The sequence below is a fragment of the Phalangium opilio genome, unplaced genomic scaffold (assembly GCF_054372755.1).
Source record: "Phalangium opilio isolate 3A_F unplaced genomic scaffold, DU_Popi_V2 ptg000113l_1, whole genome shotgun sequence".
Lineage (NCBI taxonomy): Eukaryota > Metazoa > Arthropoda > Arachnida > Opiliones > Phalangiidae > Phalangium > Phalangium opilio.
The window spans coordinates 2,747,507-2,754,790 of NW_028324209.1; the positions used below are offsets into that span (position 1 = coordinate 2,747,507).

At 36.0% G+C, this 7,284-nt stretch overlaps 1 protein-coding gene across 1 annotated transcript in view; it reads right to left on the reverse strand.

Moving 5' to 3' along the window:
• Positions 1-6,529, reverse strand: part of tinc (transmembrane protein tincar) — a 52,243-nt gene extending 45,714 nt beyond the window's left edge. Inside the window, exon 1 of the mRNA XM_089853082.1 lies at positions 6,174-6,529. The gene's annotated coding sequence lies outside the window, so the exon portion shown is untranslated. The remainder of the gene's footprint in view (positions 1-6,173) is intronic.
• Positions 6,530-7,284: the final 755 nt, after the last annotated feature.

The window sequence follows — 7,284 nt, forward strand, 5'->3', positions numbered from 1 at the left end:
ACATACTTCCCTGAATTTTCCAGAGTTCTGAGCCTCCAAAGTTTAGTGTAATGCTATTCCTATGGAGGGGGTTGTTTGTTTACGTTTTGCTTAATTACTCGGCCCCTGTTTGTCGTAGCCCTAAGTTTTAAGTATGGTTGGATGGGGGACAAATTTGACTATAACATACTCAAAGGACATCGCCGTATCTCTAGTAGAACCAAAGCTATGAGCCTCCAAAGTATAGTGTAATGTTAATCCTATGGAGGGTATGTTCACGAACATTTTGCTTAATTACTCGGCCCCTGTTTGTCGCAGCCCTAAGTTTTAAGTATGGTTGTATGGGGGACAAATTTGACTATAACATACTCAAAGGACATCGCCGTATCTCTAGTAGAACCAAAGCTACGAGCCTCCAAAGTTGGGTGTAATGTTAATCCTATGGAGGGTATGTTCACGAACATTTTGCTTAATTACTCGGCCCCTGTTTGACGTAGCCCTAAGTTTGAAGTATGGTTGTATGGGGGACAAATTTGACTATAACATACTCAAAGGACATCGCCGTATCTCTAGTAGAACCAAAGCTACGAGCCTCCAAAGTTGGGTGTAATGTTAATCCTATGGAGGGTATGTTCACGAACATTTTGCTTAATTACTCGGCCCCTGTTTGACGTAGCCCTAAGTTTGAAGTATGGTTGTATGGGGGACAAATTTGACTATAACATACTCAAAGGACATCGCCGTATCTCTAGTAGAACCAAAGCTATGAGCCTCCAAAGTTGGGTGTAATGTTAATCCTATGGAGGGTATGTTCACGAACATTTTGCTTAATTACTCGGCCCCTGTTTGTCGCAGCCCTAAGTTTTAAGTATGGTTGTATGGGGGACAAATTTGACTATAACATACTCAAAGTACATCGCCGTATCTCTAGTAGAACCAAAGCTATGAGCCTCCAAAGTATAGTGTAATGTTAATCCTATGGAGGGTATGTTCACGAACATTTTGCTTAATTACTCGGCAACTCTTTGACGCAAATTTCCCTGAATTTTCCCTGAGGTTTTTGTCAAATATTTATTTTAGGTTTTCCCGGTTTTCCAGGTTTGTCTGAACCCTGCTAACCACATTGTAGTTCTCTTCCCAATTTTAACGACCGTTTTAATCTGATTTTGGCAGTAAAAACCATCAGAACAATGCCCTTAGTTTAAATTAGTTTATGGGCGCCTTTATCAAATAGTTTCCTTTACGCGAATATGGCACATGCTAAAACATACCTATATATTTAAATAACTTCTGTTTAAGCTCAATGGAGCAAATATAATGAAACCCCTTGACCCTATGAGAAAAAAAACCCCCTCTTAGAGATTTATATTTTTAAGAAAAACCACTTAAGATTTTGTACCAGATAATGAGTTGAACAAAGTTTTCCAGACGCGAGAAAGTTGCGTCACGGAAAAAACAGTTTTAACTCAAAAGAGTTTAGACAAAATATGAAACAAAATGCTTACAAACACGCTCGACTGTTTAATGAGACGTAACAGTTTTTTCCCTGTTTCCCTCGTGATAATTTAAAAGGGAATATAAACCAGTCAAACTTTCTGGCACTTAAGGCTATAGAGTAATGTCAGTTCTACTATGCAAACGTCATACCATAGAGTAGTGTCGGTAGAGGGGGGGAGTAGACTGTGTATCCCTCCCTCTAGGCGCGCCTTTGTAAGAGGGGATACTGTACGCGCCTGGTAGGGGGGATGACACTTAGCTAAGAGATAGAAGGGTATGACGTTTGCATACGTAGAACTGACATCTAGCTCTAGCTCAGTGTCATCCGCCCCCTACCAGGCGCGTACAGTATAGCCTCTTACAAAAGCGCGCCTAGAGGGAGGGATAAACAGTCTACTCCCCTCTCTACCGACACTACTCTATAGGTACGAACACATCATCCACGTGTTTCGTACTCCCTTGAAAATCTAGCTTTAACTTGCAGTACGGGAACGCGCGTGAAATTTCTCCCGCCAAAACAAAGCTCTCCTCTCAACGCTAGTGACAAAATATAATGTAGCCCTAATTTTTTTTTTTTTTTTGACAATTTTTCTTGGCAAGGGTTTTTAATATTTTCAATTTTGTCAAGCTCGCTTTGCTATGTTAGTTTTTGAACCAAGGTTAAACGTTGTCTAAATGTATTTTTACAAGTGGTGGCGGCGCTAGTTTTCGAGTTTAGGGTTGGTTTTTGCTGGTAAAGTTATAATGAGTGGGGTATCTGGTCTTTTTCCACCTCTAAAACACTTGACGGATAAAACTCTTCAGGGTATATAGATTTTAATCGTGTTAATGGACCGCTAATTATGGCATGCGAGGCTCTATTGTTCGTTAGATCTATAAGTTGATCGTCACTATATATTTTTTTCTTGATACATCAGGGTTTATATAAAATCGGGTAAAAAAAATCCCTTATTTGATTTTTTATGTTAGAGGCACGATAAGAATTTTAAAAATATGCATTGAAAATTATTATTTTAATTTTAATTTCTTTTTAAAAGAGTTGTTATTTAGATAAAATATTTCAGCAATTGATAGTTTAATAATTAAAAACTACGTTAATTAACGTATCAGTAATTAATGTTAATGTTAATTAATTTATCAGTATACACAAGTGCCTTGACGTTCAGGAATTATTCCATCAAAATATTTATATTAATTATATTAATATATTTTTTCCTGACATTTACGAGCTATACCTATAAATTTTCACGTTTTACCTCTCAAGGTTTCATGGTTTTCCGAGAATATGAACCCTGGGTCTTTCTAGAGTCCATTTTTCTAATCATATTCCTCTTCTTTGTATGAAAAAGTCATTATTTCATTTTCACTCTCTCTAACTGCAGCATGTTTGTAAATGCGTAATATTTTCCGAGACTCATTCCCCTTAATGAATATCCGATTGTAAATTTTGGTCACGCCCATATATTAATTTTTTTCTTCGCTCGAGACCCTGGAGTGAACTAGAGACCAGGGTCCATGTATGGACTGTATAGTTTTAGTATTATAGGTGGTAATATATGTGGTTAAATATTGATTTAGTCAATATCGTGAGAAGTATTCATAAATAAAAGTTGTTTCTACGCGTTTTTGAGAATACACCAGAGACTTATGGATTTGTGTTAGTTTTAGGAAAGGGTGTTCTGACATGGTTTTATATTTTTCTCTGGTTTTGGTCGATATTTGAGTATTATTGTTAATGTATATCGAAGAGGTCAAGAAGGTTGTTTAGCGTTTAGACTTAATTTAAATTACAGTTGGAAAAGATTAGTTCTAGGCCTAATTAATTATTTGTGAGCCATGGGACGTTTGGGCTTAGCTGTAATGGTCAAATTGTTTCAGAAAACACGTAATGTTTAGCTCCAAAATTTAAGGTTCCGTTTATTTTTAGGATAAGCCGAGGCTTCAAAAATATTTAGTAAACAAAGGTAACGCTTCGTTTCAGATTTTGGGTCATTTAGGCTTAGCGGCCAGGGTTTAACTTTCGGTAAACAAGTCCATAAATTTAATTACGCTACAGGTATTAACAAAATTTATGTTCAAGTCTTAGGTAACGTTGTACTTTTAATAACGAAATTGAATTAACGAGTTTTCCCAAACATAACAACAAGGATTTTGAAATATTCGATTTAGCTTTTAAAATTATTATACATTCCTTTTCCCCATCCCCTCGTGTAATTTCGCTTCGAGTCGCAATCAGCTTGAAATATGAAGCCAGCAACCACCACCTGGCCACCCCAAAATATTGGAAAGTTTACGTTTACGCAATTTGGATTATAACTTTTGCCTTTAAAATTTTCGAGGCCCGTGGGTTTAGGGGACACGAAAATTATTTAAAATTTTCTCTCCATCTCATTCTTGGTTCTCGGAGTAGTGGCACTCCCTGTTAACTTCCCTTTGAACTTTACGTAGTCAAATGCAGGAAGGTGCCATTACTCTATAGTACCTTTTCTAAACCACTTTGATTCGCTACAATTTTTAAAAGTAATTAACTTAAGTTAAGTGTTATTAAAAGATCAGACGACTTTCGTCTGTTTTCGTTCCGCTACGAGGAATAAACGTATATTGGTATATTTTAACCAGCGTCTTTTGTTTTCTGTTAAAGGCCATTTAAAGAATTCAATTAATGAAGAGGCTTAAGAATTGTTACGGTTACTTTTCCAAAGCAAATATAGCCTGTATATATATTTATTTATGCATGTTTGCGGAATTAGAAGGGGAATCATTAAGTAACATCTCTGTATATCTTTAATGGAAGGCTACATTCTCTTTGCCTAATAACGTTTTCCTTTTAAAGTATAACCTTATAGCATGAAAGGCCTTTCTTTAATTGGCTTAATTGGGTGTATACGCAAAATAGAGGAATATATATATATATATAGTTGTACAGCGCATGTGTGAACTTGGTATGAGGAAACGCGAAAGGAAACTGTTGTCTTTCTCAATTATTATTCTACAATTAGCATACAAATAACAACTACATTGCCCAAAAATTCCTTTGTTTAATACTATTAACGTTAATTAACTTTACTTCTCATTTAAGTTTTAATTATTACTTTTTGTTTTGGCTATTCAGATATTTATTTAATTAATTAATTAGTTTAAACTATAGATGGGTTAACAGGGTTCATACAAACCTGGAGGTTGACAAAAACCTCAGGGAAAATTTAGGGAAATTTCCAATTTTTAGTAAAATTCAGGGAAATTTTCGTCAACATGTTCATAAACATACCCTCCATTGGATTAACATTACACTAAACATTGGAGGCTCATAACTGTAGTTATATTAGAGATACGGGAATGTCCTTTGATTATGTAATAGTCATATTTGTCCCCCCCCCCTCCTTCGTTAGCATTTGTTCCATAGGATACTCCATATACGGGAAAAACCTGAAAAATTGTGTGAAGTATATGGGAAAAACCTGGAAAATTCAGGGAAGTATATGGGAAAAACCAGGAAATCTCAAGGAAATTTGTTTTCCAAAAGTTGTATGAACCCTGGTTAAGCTATTTATCGCTAGGTACGAGACACCTTAACCTTTCCATATTGTCCGTAAATAATATTTTGTTATTATATAAATCAAAACTTTAAAAAAAAAATCTAGGACGTTTTTAGAATACAAATGAATGTAAATATAATATTTTATTTATACGGCTTCGTGATTATGGTTTTAGTTTATGCTCGGTTTCCGTTTTGAATAAATTAGCCAGCGATCCGGGGTTTTTGAATTACAAGACACTGTTTTTTAGGGGTTATTCTTGTCTCGGTGAGTTTAGAAACGTTACTGGTTTGAGATAGAGGGGAAGAAAAAGGGAAATTTTATATTTAAATTTTACCCAAAAAAATACCCCCAAAAAAGCTACCGAGGTCATACATAGTTTTTGCTTATATTAATTACCAAAAAAAAAACAACTTGGTTTTATTTATTATCTTTGCAAGTAATTGTTTTTCTAACAATCGTTACACGTCTATGTGGGAGTTCATATATCACCCTATATGGGGGGTATTGTTTTTAACGAGGGAAACAATTAAAATAGATCAAATAAGGCGTTACCTTGAAATATTTTAGCAACACAAACAATAATAAGTAAATAATAAATGTAGGAAATAAAATTCCCTTGATTGATGTACAGGGTGTTTCTGATAAGTATGACATAAATTAAGGGAGATGTTCTTTGAGTTATGTTCGGATTATTTTACCTATGACACCTAAAACTTAATTAATAAACTGAAAGACTATGATTTCTAATTTAATTAAGGGGTCATTCCTAAAACACTCCAATCATAACTCGAAAACAGTGGCTCGAACGGCAAAATGTCATTGAATATTTTCGACTCAAAATCGATTTCACAAAGAGCATCCCCCATAATTTATGGCAGACTTATCAGAAACTGAAGTAGCTGCTGAGCCAAACCGTATTTTTCCCAATAATAATTTCGACTAAAAACTACTAACACAACTACTTTAGGCTTAACTCGAGCTTGCGTGACTGTGCAACCATTAACTGTACCATAATCTATAGCTTAGATCAAAGTCTCCATTGATTTAACACGAATTTAACCTAAACCAAATTACGTGAAATGCTCGAGTAAAACCAAAGGTATTTCTCACGAAAGATCCACCTATAGTTTAAAAAAAAAATATTTCTGCTCGACTGACCTTTAATTTTGTTTCCTTCTTCTTCTTCTTCTAGCTTGATATTTCAAACTTTCTTCCGTTGTCTCGTGTTTTTAATCCATTCAAAATACACACGCAAATAATGTACCATAGGATTTCCGGTGGTACCTACGCGCGGCGTATATAATTAACTGGTTGTCAAGGCGATTGTCAAACTCTCTCGTCTTGTCTTCTTTTATTTTATTGTATCTCCTTTTCGCTACTTTGCTACTACTACTGCTACAGGCCGGCTTCCCTGATATTTGGCGCGAAATAAGGGAGCGCGCTCTCTCTCGACTTCTGTCTCTTTCCACGTGCTTTCACTTCGGCCGCCCGAATCTCTCTGAATTCTATTCCGCGCTCTCTGCCTCTAGTGATCCATAATCTACGAGAGGAGAGGAAAGAGAAGAGAGGGAGGGAGGGAGAGTAGTAACTACACGTTATACAAGAGTCTACTGAGTTGGCTCGATTATATAGGGAATAGACCTATAGTGTACTGGGAGGAGGAAAACTACTATGTTTTAGAAGGAAATCTACTGCAGATTGTTGTGTTTATCTGTCTGGGATCTCAATTATGTTTGATATAGGAGAGTGTGGGATTATTATTTTTTAATTTGTCCAATTTCAAGAGCAGTTAACAAACTATAGAGAGCTTTCTAATGGGATAGTAGTACAAGGTCACACCCTCCCAAGTCTTACCGCTGTTCTGGTAGCCATATTGGGTGGTCTCAGCTTCATTCCTGCTTTAAACCCACCAATATGGCAGCGTAAATTATGTCACGATACTCAGCTCCTCCTCCAACTGAAAGCTCTCTAAGGGTTTATATTGAAAATAAGTCGGTTACTAAATTTGAATGTTTTTAAATCAATTTTCTGTGTTTCGTTTTAATGTTGATGATTTCTCCCACTAATCGTATTTAAATTTATTTTTCCAGATATTCTTGATAATACGTCAAGTTCATCTACGTCATCTAGATCATCTCCGAAGGGTCACGTTTGACCACTGGAGCAGCTAGAGGCCAATCCACGCGGGATCAAGTGTTTTTAAGCGTTCCGTTGCGCGTACTGGGAACGTGGGTATATACTTCACGCGTACGTCACGCGTTGGTTGTAA